Here is a 13320-nt window from a genome sequence, read left to right as displayed (position 1 = left end):
CCGGCGGTGTCGGAGTGTAGACTGAATCTGCAATTCGGTGATCCCGAAGGATAGGGATCCGCCACCATAAAAATATAGTCCACCATTCCCTCTAGTTTCAGCGCAAACTTGATTATTGTTTCTCTTATGGTGCACGCTCGCCCAACACTTACAACCCCTTAATGTAAGCTTAAGTAATGAACGCTTTTCGGGAATTCTGCCGCCTCGGGAATGGAATTCTTATACGCTTCAATATTCATAGCGTATTTTCTCCCATATGTGGTTCCCTTTTTTTTCTACCGTAAAACGATCTTCAGTATCTCACCCAAGGTTATCAGCTTGTATAGCCCTCGTGAAAAACAATGGGCTTTATTGAAATCACCTCTTTGTAATAAAAAGATAAAGGGCGAATGCCACTGGATGCTTACAAGTATTCCTTTATTTGTGTCAAAATGAGGAATGTTTTTGTGACTGAAATGATCTTAATATCATTTCAGTCAGTAACCTAAATAATAATTCTAATAATTTCTCTTCGTTTGAACTATGTTCAGAATTCATTCAGAATATTTTCCTACTATTTTTATTGAATAAATAAGCCCATATATTTTTGTAACTGTGTTTTTAATCTTTCAGTCCTTAAAGTTATCTTATCGAACACTTTATTAATTAATCTAAATTAGAATATTTCAGGAACTCAATTTATTTTGGGACCTAATAATCCAATATTTCTGCGAGACGAAAACTCCTGGGGCTAATTGGCTTGCCCCATTTGCAGACTTCGGAGTATAATCCTAAAGGATTAGCACTCAAAGGTTTTCTACCGTTTAATGAAGTGTATTTTCGACTGAGTATTCATAGTTATAATGAGTGGTCACGTGATAGTCTGTAATTGGGTGTCATAACTGCTGTAGTATAGCCACAGTGTAATTTGTGTGATGAAGCGCGTATAATGGGCTTGTCCCCCGATACGCTATGTGTTTTAAACTTTTAGGCTGGGTTGCACCATCTTACTTTAACTTTGACAAACGTCAGAAATCTGTCAAACTACATACAAAAACACCGGTTATCGTTATAGTTACGGTCAAGGTTAGGTGGTGCAACTCAGCCTTAACGTTAACATTTTTAACATGTCATCCCCTTTGAAAACTGGATTTCCGTGGGATCAAGATATCGGCGCAGATTTACTATATCGAGGTATATTTCAAAGTTCAAACCACTAAACGAAGCACATACACAATAAATAACTTAATTTTATATACGGGTTTTTGTGTCTTTTCCTGTAAGTGAAAATTTGGTTTTTGAAAATTTACGCTGCATTAATTAAAGCTATTGTTTTAAGCTAGATACTTAATAGTCTATGCTCAATCTCATACTCATTAGAATAGCATTAGGCATTAGCTCTAGGCGGGTTTCGAACCTGCAACCGCAGATGGCGTTCATCAACGTCATGTTTATTTTAAGTGAATTGTAATGTCTTGTGGTTTGAAGTGCGGTCGTGAAAATACATACCATTAGAGCTAAAGCACACGATGCGTTGCCGTACCGCAAAGAGTTCGTCGTGCCTACTTATAATCATAAAGTTAATATAATCATAAAGTTAATATACCTAACGGAATAGAACAACCAAGAACTGAGCGAGCAAGATGTCACTAGCAGCAACACTGCGTGATAAAAGAGATGTGTGATACCGTCGTCGTCACGGCGAACAGGATCGTTTTTTGCGACTACTTATTTGACAGTTCGTTAGTAGGTACTCATTGTCACGCTGTGAACTCTGAGATATTTTCAGATTTTAAGTGAGTGAAATCGTGGATATTTATGAGAAATAGTGCTTCAGAAACTTGGTGACTGGTTTAGTGATTAATTTATTGTAGTACGCCGCATCGCACGTGTGCTCACCACAGATATTTGTATGTAAGACGATGCGGCGATACCGCTCCGGCGTCCCACCGCCACCGCAACGCATCGTGTGCTTTGGCTCTTAATGTGATTTTCTGTTGACGTTAATCTTAATAACCTACGTAAACACGAAATAATAAAAGACTAAAATCTGACCTTTGCAGTTGTTTCGAAGCGCATTTGGGAGGAACCTATTTTGTCAAGGTTGATTTAATAGAATGCATTAGGTTGCTGCTGCATACGAAACACTTCCTCAGTACATTTGTGTGGATGTAAATATACGTAAATATATTTCAGTCGTGAAAAGATGGTGAAAGAAAAAAGCTCAGAAAGAAGAAAATTTTTAGAAGTGACTGATTATACGAGTACTCGTTCATTTATTTGTACGTTGTAATTGCAGTAATTATAATCAAGCGCTGAAAAACAACACCGAAATACTTTATTACAACAAACGCTTATAATTGGAAAGTGTATTTTAAATAAGTACTCTAATATTGGAAATATAATATTGGAAAATATTTTAACGATAATAATTATTGTCAGTAACATTGTAGTTGGGTTATTACTATTAATGAATAACTAAATAAACTATATTTACCTTAAACTAACTTAGTTATTAAGGATAACGTTGCAAAAGTTTTCACCCCATCTCCGAATAAGCTTCCGCGTCAACCGGAAACTACTTAATTTAAATAGATGGAAGTTTTGCACTATTGTTTTGGGTGATATCGTCACGGAAATAATAATTGTGCAAATATGTCGATCTATTTAAATAAAAAAGTATTTTATTTACCCTTGTTTTGTTGTCTGTAATCGGTACATAAGGGTATATAAACCTTGCACTATCTTACATTTACTCTAACAAGCGTCAAAAGTCTGTCAAAGTCTATACTTACAAAAACACCGGTTATAATTAGTTAAGGTTAAAATTAAGGTGATGCAACACAGTTTGTATCGTAACAGTGCCTACGGTATAATTATTTGGTACACATTATAAACGTTGTATTGGGAAAATAGCGTAGTATCAGATGAAATTTTGGACTTAAATTAGGTATTGTATTGTATTCTTCTATACTTTTCTCGTTTGACCAGGATGTAAGCTGTCCCGCAGTGCACTGGAAGGTCGCTCGAAAATGTATATAGCAATAGGACATTTGTAGCCAAGTTTCAGATAGCCCAACGTTGGAATAAATCGCTGTTCGGTAACTGTTCAGCGATACTGAGCTGGAGCTGATTTTATAATGAGTTTCTAAACTGTTATAATAAATAAAATAGATAAATAATAAAGTAGGTAAATAATAAATACGTAATTCGTACTTTAACTACTTTTTGTTAGCGGATTTTTAATGATTTCTCTTGAAAACTTTCAACTGATGTGCTAATAAGCATAACACTTTGTCAATTACAACGGTGTTACAGAATGAGTCAAATTTTTTTTCGGGAAAAAGAAAATAGTCATTAGACTAAAATGAATGTGTTAGATCTCACAGTCACCTGTTTTGTTTTTAGGTAAAACGATTGTTTTGCCAATCTGACCCTTGATCTTCATCTTTTATCATTATGAGTAAAAATAATGATACTACATCACTAAGAGCAGCCTACGACAGTCTTGACAGTAACCTAACACAGGCGTTAGGTAAATTGCCTTAATAATAAACATGCCGCTTATGTTTGTATGGGCGATTATGCGGATTGACGTAATTCAAGCTCGAATTATTCAAGTTCCTGAATGTCTTCCAAAAAATGGCGCGACCTTTTGACAAATAGCTAGAGGAAATATTTTTTTCTAAGAACTAGTATAAGTAAAGTGTCACTTGAATTATAAATAATGTATAGACCACGCCAAGAGTTTGGGGAATAAAATATGATATAAATAGATCCAATCAGGAAGTTAACTGTCTCAATTAACTTAACACTACTTCATTAAGCATTTGAAGAAATGTTTATATAATACGTAGAGTTTGGCATCAACAGTCTTCTGCTTCACCTGTCTATTAAAAAAAAAATATGTAGTTTTAATGGCGCGGAGAGTAGGCTGCTTACTTATATGCAAGTAATAGTATATTTCCATGAGACATGCGTTTGAATTATTCAGGCTGGGTTGCACCATCTTACTCAAACTCCATACAAAATGCATCGGTTATCGTTATAGTCACGGTTAAAGTTACGTAGTGCAACTCAGCCTAAATAATGCTATTAGTTAGCTCTTCCCTCAGTTGAGTTTAAAAGAAATTGATTCGCTCCATAATTTGGTACCATAACATAAGTGTTATAAGTTAGGTTTTATTGACAAAAACTCAGTAGTCCGAATAAAACAGTCTCTACAAATAACTCGCAATGGATATTAAACTCCATCGTATGATTCTCATTCTACAACTTTTTGTATGGCCACTGACAAGTAAAGTTTGAAACATTGCTCCATGAATAATGGCCAAAGTTGAAAGAGTTTAAAATTGAACTGTCTGTATTTTGGGTGAATATTAATTTCATGGAATCTAGTTGCCATTCATAACGTTAAATGAGTTTGGAAGTTTCGACTATGGTTTATATTTGCTTGCCGTTTTGGGCATGGGAAAATTGAGACGAAGTGGAGTATGGGACATGTGTGTTGGAAGATTAATTAGTTTATTAATCTCTCCTGACTTAGGCCCGGTTTTTTGATTCGTAGTTAAAATAACCAATAGTCAAATTTGACAGATGTCAAATGACAAGTGGTTAAATATCAGAAAAAAATGTTTTTCGAACAATGGTTAGCTTGACTTTTAGTACATTTTTTAACTATTAGTTAACATTTTGTTAATATTTAACCATTAGTAGCAAAATTTAACAATTTGTTATTTTAACTATGAATCAAAAAACTGGGCCTTAGTGGTTAAAATACTTATGATACCTGAGAGTCATTAGCTCGACTTCCAATGAACCATTTTATGATTGATGCTATGAATATAAAGTAAGTGAATATTATGAATATAATATTAATAATATCTGTATTAATTTAAAAAACTTGTGAGAATGCAAACAATGGTTTCTACTTAGCTTTGTATTATCTGCCTATTCTAACGCCCGTATTCACAAACATTACTATGAGGTTTCACAGTGTGCGTGTATGCATAGGGTGACACATGAACCAATCACAGAGCTTTATTCAATGCTATTGGATGCATTTGGATATTGCAATTGGATGTGCGTTTGATTTGCTGCTTCACTTAAGCAAGCATCGTTTGTGAATACGGGCGTAAGACTTGAATAAACGTTCACTTAAGAAAACTATTTAGAAGTAATTTAACTAACAACTCCGAAAGTTCAAGTTTGCTTATGAATATTTTATAAAAGTTTTGATTATTCGTCGAATGTAGGGCCCTAAAAATTAAGTCACCGAAGTTTTAATTATCCATTGTTCTGAGCAAACTTCGTTGTCTATGGGGTAGGATTATGGTGTCTAATATCTTTGGCGTAACTGTGACAAAGGCGTGATTAGATTAGGGCTAGGGTATTCCCCGTGAAGGAATTGAGGTTAGAAATGCATTGGATTTGTAGTTTTGATGGCATTTGACGTTTCAGTAATAATTTCCTAGTTCAATAACTACAGTGGAAATGGAAAAAAAATTACCGTTGCTTACAAGACTTGACTCTCTTTGATCCCTCTTAGAACAATTTTAATTTCTATTAAAGGTTCTTTCCTTTTTTGATTATTTTATAATTCTAAGAAGGTAACATTAAAGTTTACTTCACAATCATAGTTCATTAGAAGTTATAGCAGGCCTGTTCATCTCCGCGAGTTTATATAAATCATGTATTTCCTCCGCAATTTTCCGCAGTTTGGCACCTCACGTCACATGATTTTACCGAAGTCAGCCCTATAGCTTCGGCGCAGTGCCGATCACTGACGTTTGTCAGCAAAATGGTGCTTGACTCTTGAGACAGGCTAAATTACACCATATTGTTAATGACATTGAGCATACATTTTTTTAAATACCTTCGCGAAGTAAAACTTCTGTACGTAGTACTTATTATTATTCTGTGGTTATAGTCTCAATGGAAAATATCTTATGCCTCACTTGAATTCATTGTTGATTAAACCCATGCTTTTATGAAAATGAGGTTAGCAACAAAATATTCATCGCTGTTACTAAATTAAAGCAATCAAATTATTGTGTTCAACAACAAACAAAATGTAAACAAAACAATACAAACTCTTTCCAATCAGGGCTGCCGTGTTGTTCCCGGCTCCTATTGATCTTTAGGATGAATTGACTCAACACCGGGCCCTGAGTTAAACCGCTCATAAAATCCAAGAAAATCCAACAAAATACATTAACATTGCAAATTCAGTTGCTAATGAATTTTGTTCACTCTTCATTAAAGTTTCCCGTGGCAAATGCAAATTACAATAATTGTTATGGTAATAGTATGATGGAAACGATTCCTGATTTTATTACTTCAATTTCATAAACAATCATGTTTTGCTACATTAAATGTATCAGTTATCTAAGCTAATAAGCTACCGAGCTCCATATCTAAAGCGTGATTAATGTAGGTACATACAGTCATACATACATAATACGTAATGTAGACGTAGAATATTAAAATACCTATTCACCATTTAGTTTAATCACGCATCATAAGCTAAATAGACTACAATTAAGTTACCTATTTTCATCATCAGTGTTTGGCTGGTTGGTCGAAATTGAATTGTTTGTTTAATTTTTTTGAAGTGAGAGATTAAAGGCAAACCAATTTTTCAGATGTCTTGGATACGTAGGTTTATAACCCTACAATTGTAAGCTAAACTATTTAAAAAGTAGATATTCTTAATAACTAACAATCTTAGTAATTATTACGAAATCGACAGATTCGAATTAAGACCTAACCTATCTAACCCCAGTTATCTCATAGGCTCGAATTAATCAACGTCACGGGGAATGAGGGCTAACGTTACCTCAGTGATAACAACTTTGACTTACGAAGCGAATGATAGATTGCGTGACGTCACCAAAAAGTGCGTTACATTTTTTTAAGGTTTTTTTAGCTGGGCACAAGTTTTGAAGAACGTTGATCTTTTGTGACTTATTAAATTACGGGAATAACCTAATACTGGTCTACGAAGCTGTTGAGCGTAAAATTTGGAAAAAAGTGGACATAGGTTTATTAATTTTTTACCAATAAACTGAAAACAAAAGTAAATATTGCTTATAAGTTTTCAGGAGGTAATTAGGTTTTTTCAGCCCAAAAGATAGTAGAAATGTGACGATAAACTCGAATACTATTTAAAAGAGGACTTTTTAGAAATTTATGTGGGGCTTTTAAAATATTTAATACTGAACCCTCTGCACGTAAGTATAGTTCACACTCGGTCAGTTAACTCATAATATCAGATGTAAGTTTACACCATAAAAATGTAATTTATAGATAGGTATAACGGCTTTTCATCTTTATCACACGCTTAGGCCGCTTGTACACGCTAAGAGAAGTCGCCGGGTCTACGCAAGAATTGGTGTCGTTTCTACACACGAACCGTTTACATTGCTCCGGCACTGACCAAGGAATAATTATTTTCTGCGCTAGCGATACGACACGCGGCGGACTTACACTATGTGACAAATTTTCGTAGCTAGGTCCGACGAAATTCTTGTCTTGTTTGCGGCAGACACGGTGAAATTTCTTAGCGTGTATAAGAAGCCTTAGAACTTTATCGATTTTCCAATCAAAGTTTTTTTCCAGCCATCTATGATCTACAGATACTTTGTAGGAAGAAGCTACATTTTATTTCATAACTCAAAGTTGCCAGTAAGGTTTATCAGAGCTGGGTTTATGACAATCTGTACGTGAACAAATAAAATATGAACGTCGCAGACTAAGGTATATTTGAACACAGTGTATTAGAAATAGTAACTCGCCTCTGTTCAAAGTTTCTGTGCTATTTAAATACATTTAGTCTTTGATTTAGTCTAAAGTCAGAAATGGGTTAAATCGTAGAACTGTTTGATGATTCGATGTCACTTCTTATTGGTTTTTACTGATAGCTAATGAGAGTTCAGTTGACTTCAGGCAAACGTTTGTCATGAATGGCAGGCCGGTAGGGCATATAACCTTTTTGAGATTATTGTAAAAATATTATTGATTGTGGTATGATGTTTCCAATACAAAAACATTATGTGAATTAATTTCATGTGCCTTCATCTTTCCACACTAAAGTGTATTTTATTTCCGATAGTTAAAAATGCTAACAGGTGATCTGAAGTAATATTGAAATAAAGAGTTTAGGTTACTGATAACATTTTTGTACTGTTCCCGTTAGATCATCAATTTAATGGGCCACACCGCGTAACAGGTGACGCACAATAATTCATTGCGATCCATTTGTTTTGGCAAATATTTATATTTTTGTTTACGGATCGTTAATTTTGTTTACGAGTGTGAATCGAAAGGTTACGCCTATCACAAAAAGTTTATAAATACGTTCTGTACTCGGTTGACAGAGTTTAACTGGGTGTATCCAGTGCGANTTTTAATATGACTGGAACAGTGGAAATATTCCATTCCCGATACTTTTAGTGCAGCCCTCGTAGTAGGTTCATGTAAGTAGTTTATCATTACGTACAGATTTCTGAACTATTAGTACACATTTTTAGTAGGTACTAAGTATAATATTTTCAGTATAGTCCACTATAAAATTATATAAATTACGTTAGCAACTTCAAAACCAAAATATCCATAAATTTGAATACAGCAAATAGTAACTAATTTAATTAAGCATTTCCCAATTTCCATAAATTTAATAGTAGGTAACAGTTGAAGCATTTTGCAATTTCTCCTATTTACAAACCAAATACACCACTAAAGATCAAACCAGAATTTTCATTGAATGCCCTTTGCGGTCAAGAGTTACGACTAATGTCCATTACTTGGAGCCCTGAGGGACACATGCCCTGTCAACACCGACGACGGCCTTTGTTGGGCATGGCAATTTAATCGGAACACAATCGATTCTATTTTAAGGCCTAGTTATTGCTCAATTTAGTGTACCCCGGCATTAAATGCCAAAAAAAAACTAAATATACTAAGAAAGAACGTTTGTTGATAATTATTTTGTTCAAATTCTTAATTAGTGTACCTATAGGTCCTTTTCTAGCTTGACCGTCACTAAAAACCCAACCAGTGAAGTTCAAGTTTGTCCCGGGGGAAAGTTGAACTGCCATTGGACCTGCAACGAAATTAATCAGAAGAACATAGGAGTTCGAATTTTAGGTTTAACTTGGGACAACATAGCATAAAAATTGCTAAAGTTACAACTACAAAATTGCTATTATTTGGCAAACCGGTTTAGTAATGTAAGGATTTTCCGTTACTTTACGTTCTAAAAAATATAGTGTGTAAGATTCCAGTCCTTTCCATGACAACAAACAAGGAATTTTATGTGATCTATAAATATTTCTCAAATTGTAATCTACATTCTAAAAGGCCCACTTGAGAACTTCTAAATATAAAACGGAACGTTTCCATTATTATTCATTATCACTGAAGTAAACAATAGGGTATTTATTTTCCTCACTCTCTCTGACCCTTCTACTGAAACTAGCCAAGTGCAAGCTATTATCTTTGTAACCCNGAAAAACAATATCGCGCGCGTATTTGCTCACCGTTTAGACCTACCCTGGACTACGACAAACATTTTAAAACCAAAATCAGCTCAATCGGGCCAGCCGTTCTCGAGTTTTAATCAGACTAACGAACATCAATTCATTTTTATTTACAGTAGAATCTCGATTATCCGGACTTCGATTATCCGGATATCCGATTATCCGGACTAATTCTTCACGGTTTCTAATTACCGATTTAGGTTCTGGACCCATAAAAACCGAAGGTCCGCCACCGTAACACGGTACGGACGTCGTCTTAGTTCATTGTTAAAAGAAATGGATTCATCCAATAGTATAAAATTTAGATTTATAGACTCTAAAATGATGTTTTGGAAACCCTTTCTATTGAAGAATGTTCATAATTGTTTGATTTTACTTTGAAATCGATTATCCGGATTTTCGATTATCCGGAACACCCCTGGTTTTAATTGATCCGGATAACCGGGATTCTACTGTATATAGATATAGATTGTAGTTATTATGAAATAATAATATTATTCTTGTTTACATAAGGCGACCTTCTTCGGGTCACCAAACTGTTATTTTTGGCCAAATCATGTTTATTAACCTTGACAAATGTAGTACAAACTATTTGTACTTCTCGAAAACAATTGCTAAATAATAGATTTGGTTTTCAAAACGTTTTACTGGACCCTAAAAACCCTTAAATCCGAGTTGGGTTTGGTACGGAGCTTGTCTCAAGATTCAAGTGATGCCGGGTGGAGGGTAAAATATTTAGATTTTCCATTTTTTTCTTCAGATATTCGTGGGATGTAAGAGACTTATTTTTAAATATTAGTAAAGTAAATATGTCAGTTAAACTCTATCGTAATTTTTCGTATTTCTTTTAGTACCTCCATCACTTTAGGTAAATTCATCCGTTTTCATTTTATCAGGACAAGTTAGTTTAATAAGGAAAAAAGTAAACTGGAAAAATTCCCTTATGAAACCTTAATTAACTTCTTGAATTAAGATAAGGACTCCAGTTAGGCTTGAAAGTTTAGTTTTTCTAAGAAATTTCATTTCATTAATATTTTGTTCCTAGTTTAGGTTGAGTTGCACCACCTTATTTTAACCGTAACAACAACAATAACAGGTGTTTTTTGTATGTTTGTCAAAGTTAAAGTAAGATGGTGCAACCCAGCCTTATTATTGTCTTGAATAAAATACTTACATGAAACGGTCTGATTATAAAAAGATTAGGCTGAGTTGACCCACCTAACTTTGACCGTAAATTTAACGATAACCGGTGGTTTTTGTATGGAGTTTGACAGATTTTTGACGTGTGTCAAAGTTAAAGTAAGATGGTGCTACCCAGCCTAACATATTAGCTATCCATTGGTTCAAGTATACAAAGTTACGTTGGAATTACGAATAATTATAAATGAATAGGTAGGTACTAATAGTTAACATTTCTTTTGTCTTATTTTTATAGTTCTTACTTGAAATCACAAATTATTACTTTGAAATTAATTTAATATTAAACCTACCTAATATTATAAAAATAGATAAGACAACATAAAAACGGTTAGTTTAATTCGAATACCAAAGCTCTTAAGAATTTATATAGCATCTTTTAAAATTGTCTAAGCATATTACGTAAAGTTAGCAATTTTAATGACAAGACAAAGTATTCAATTAATTTTAGCATGGCTAAATTTTATGAAGTAAAAACTGCATTTATTGTTAAATTCGAACAAAAAATGNAACTGTACAAAGAAGCATTATCCTGAGGTTGAGATTCTAAAGTCTTTTTACCAAAAGGAGATGACTCCAAATAATCTTGAGCCAAAGCTAAAACATTTTGAAATAAGTTCTCAATAGTGTCCCGTTCAATAATTTGTTCCTCAATATTTTTATGTAAAATCTCAATTTTCCCCTGAATATCATCAAAATTAGATAACATATCCTGAATTTTAGTAACTTTCAATTGTAACTTCTTGTAAGACACACTTGTGGGCTCAGATTTGAGTATTTCATCGATGTTACTACTGTATTTAGTTAAAAGTCCCTTGATAATTCCCCGTTGCTTAATTAACTTACTTAATTCAGTCTTTTCCTCATAAGACAAGGGTTGAGCTTCGTCCTCAGACATTTTAAAGGCTCTAACAATGTTTCAATTAGGCAAAAATAATAAAATAAAAAACCTTAGTTAGACTCAAGTCAAACCCGTTCCGGACGGGGACAGTTTTGAATCTAGGTCCAGATGCAGTCGAAATCCCACGTGCCAGGCGCTCCTACCGCGTGCAGCAGGGCTGTAGCAGCTTACTTTATTACAGTAGCCACAGGAAACCACTGAAAATTGCGATAGAATTAGACTTTTACCAATGCACGTGTATTTACAGGTTATTTTATTTTCAGCAAATTTCAAGGAAAATGAGTAAATCTTTCAGGCAAAATAGGTAGGAACGTACACACAATGCTTTAAATTAAATTAGAAGATAGGCAATGCTTCTCAAAATGCGAAAAATAGGTGAAAATAGGCTTGAACTTATTCTTNAAAAAATTAACAAGGTCATAGACTAAAGATTCTTATAATATGATATGAAAAAAGGCTGCTTTTTTGGGTTAAAATATTAGGTTTAAAATAAACAGGGCGTTTTTGTCGGTTGAAGGATATGCAATGATTTGTCTGGCAATATCAATAAAATAGATGCCACAGAATTCAGCCTGGTGTGTCGACGTCATCTGTATAATTATTGTGAGTGACAAATACGGATAGTATAAAAAGACAACCATGCAACCAAAAATCTAGAATAAGATACCAATGTCGTGATTACAATTAAATCAAAAGTTTGAAACCTGAGTTTCAATCAAACTTCACCGGTCACAGTGTTAGAAAAAAATATATTTCCAAAGTGACTCCTGGATTGGTGTCTTGGAAGACTCCTCTTGACTTTAACCCATAACTTGTAACACATAGATATTTATTCTCATTTAAAAGTCATGAATATTGAAATATCTAGAACTTGACTGATTAAAAACAAATGTAAATATGATATTAATATTGTTGTTATAATTTGAATTAATTGTTGTTTTGTTGATGTTGGCCTTAGAATAAATTGTTTATGCTACGGTATGATTCACCGAAGTTCCCATTGACGTCATCACATACATATTCAAATCATTTTCCATTGGGTCAGATGGTTCTAAAAATAAGCAAACTTAATTGAATGGTCAACTTCGTAATTGATTTTGTTTTGATTTTGTTCATCTGTTTATCAATTTGTTTCTATAATAAAAAACTGGAACCGACTCTACAAGTTTATAAATATCGAAAATACGTTGCTATATTACATAACATTAAGCCTACAGGCTTTGATTAATATGTTATGTAATATTGCGAAGTTTATAGTATGTCAAATTCTTCCTCGTGAACTTGACATCATACAAATAGGAAGGAGCTAATAAAGGGTGTTTTGTAATCCTCGCATCTCTGAATGATTTCAATTGGTGATCTAGTGTCACCAATTGAAAGCGCTGATAGATGCGAGTACTCTACCTCCCAAAAAATAAACATTTACTTATTGTTAGAGTGATGATATGTTTGTAAGTATCTCTTTGGCAATACTTGATTCTTGTCTTAAGCTTTAGTTTTTTTAATTGTGGGGAGATATATCCCCTTTTATTGCAGAAACGGACTTACTGTTTGAGTCATCAATTGGAAAGACAATAGAGTTCTTGAAACCGCTTGTAATTCTTCGATTATAGTCTCTATCAATGGCAATTTGCTCGCAGTATTCGTTAACGGCTATTAAATGCCTCCGAAAGAAAATGAAATCCTAGCAAATTATTAATATTA

The sequence above is a fragment of the Ostrinia furnacalis genome, unplaced genomic scaffold (genome assembly GCF_004193835.3).
Source record: "Ostrinia furnacalis isolate ACB-3 unplaced genomic scaffold, ASM419383v2 OfSCF1456, whole genome shotgun sequence".
NCBI lineage: Eukaryota > Metazoa > Arthropoda > Insecta > Lepidoptera > Crambidae > Ostrinia > Ostrinia furnacalis.
This window is presented reverse-complemented; position numbering follows the sequence as displayed.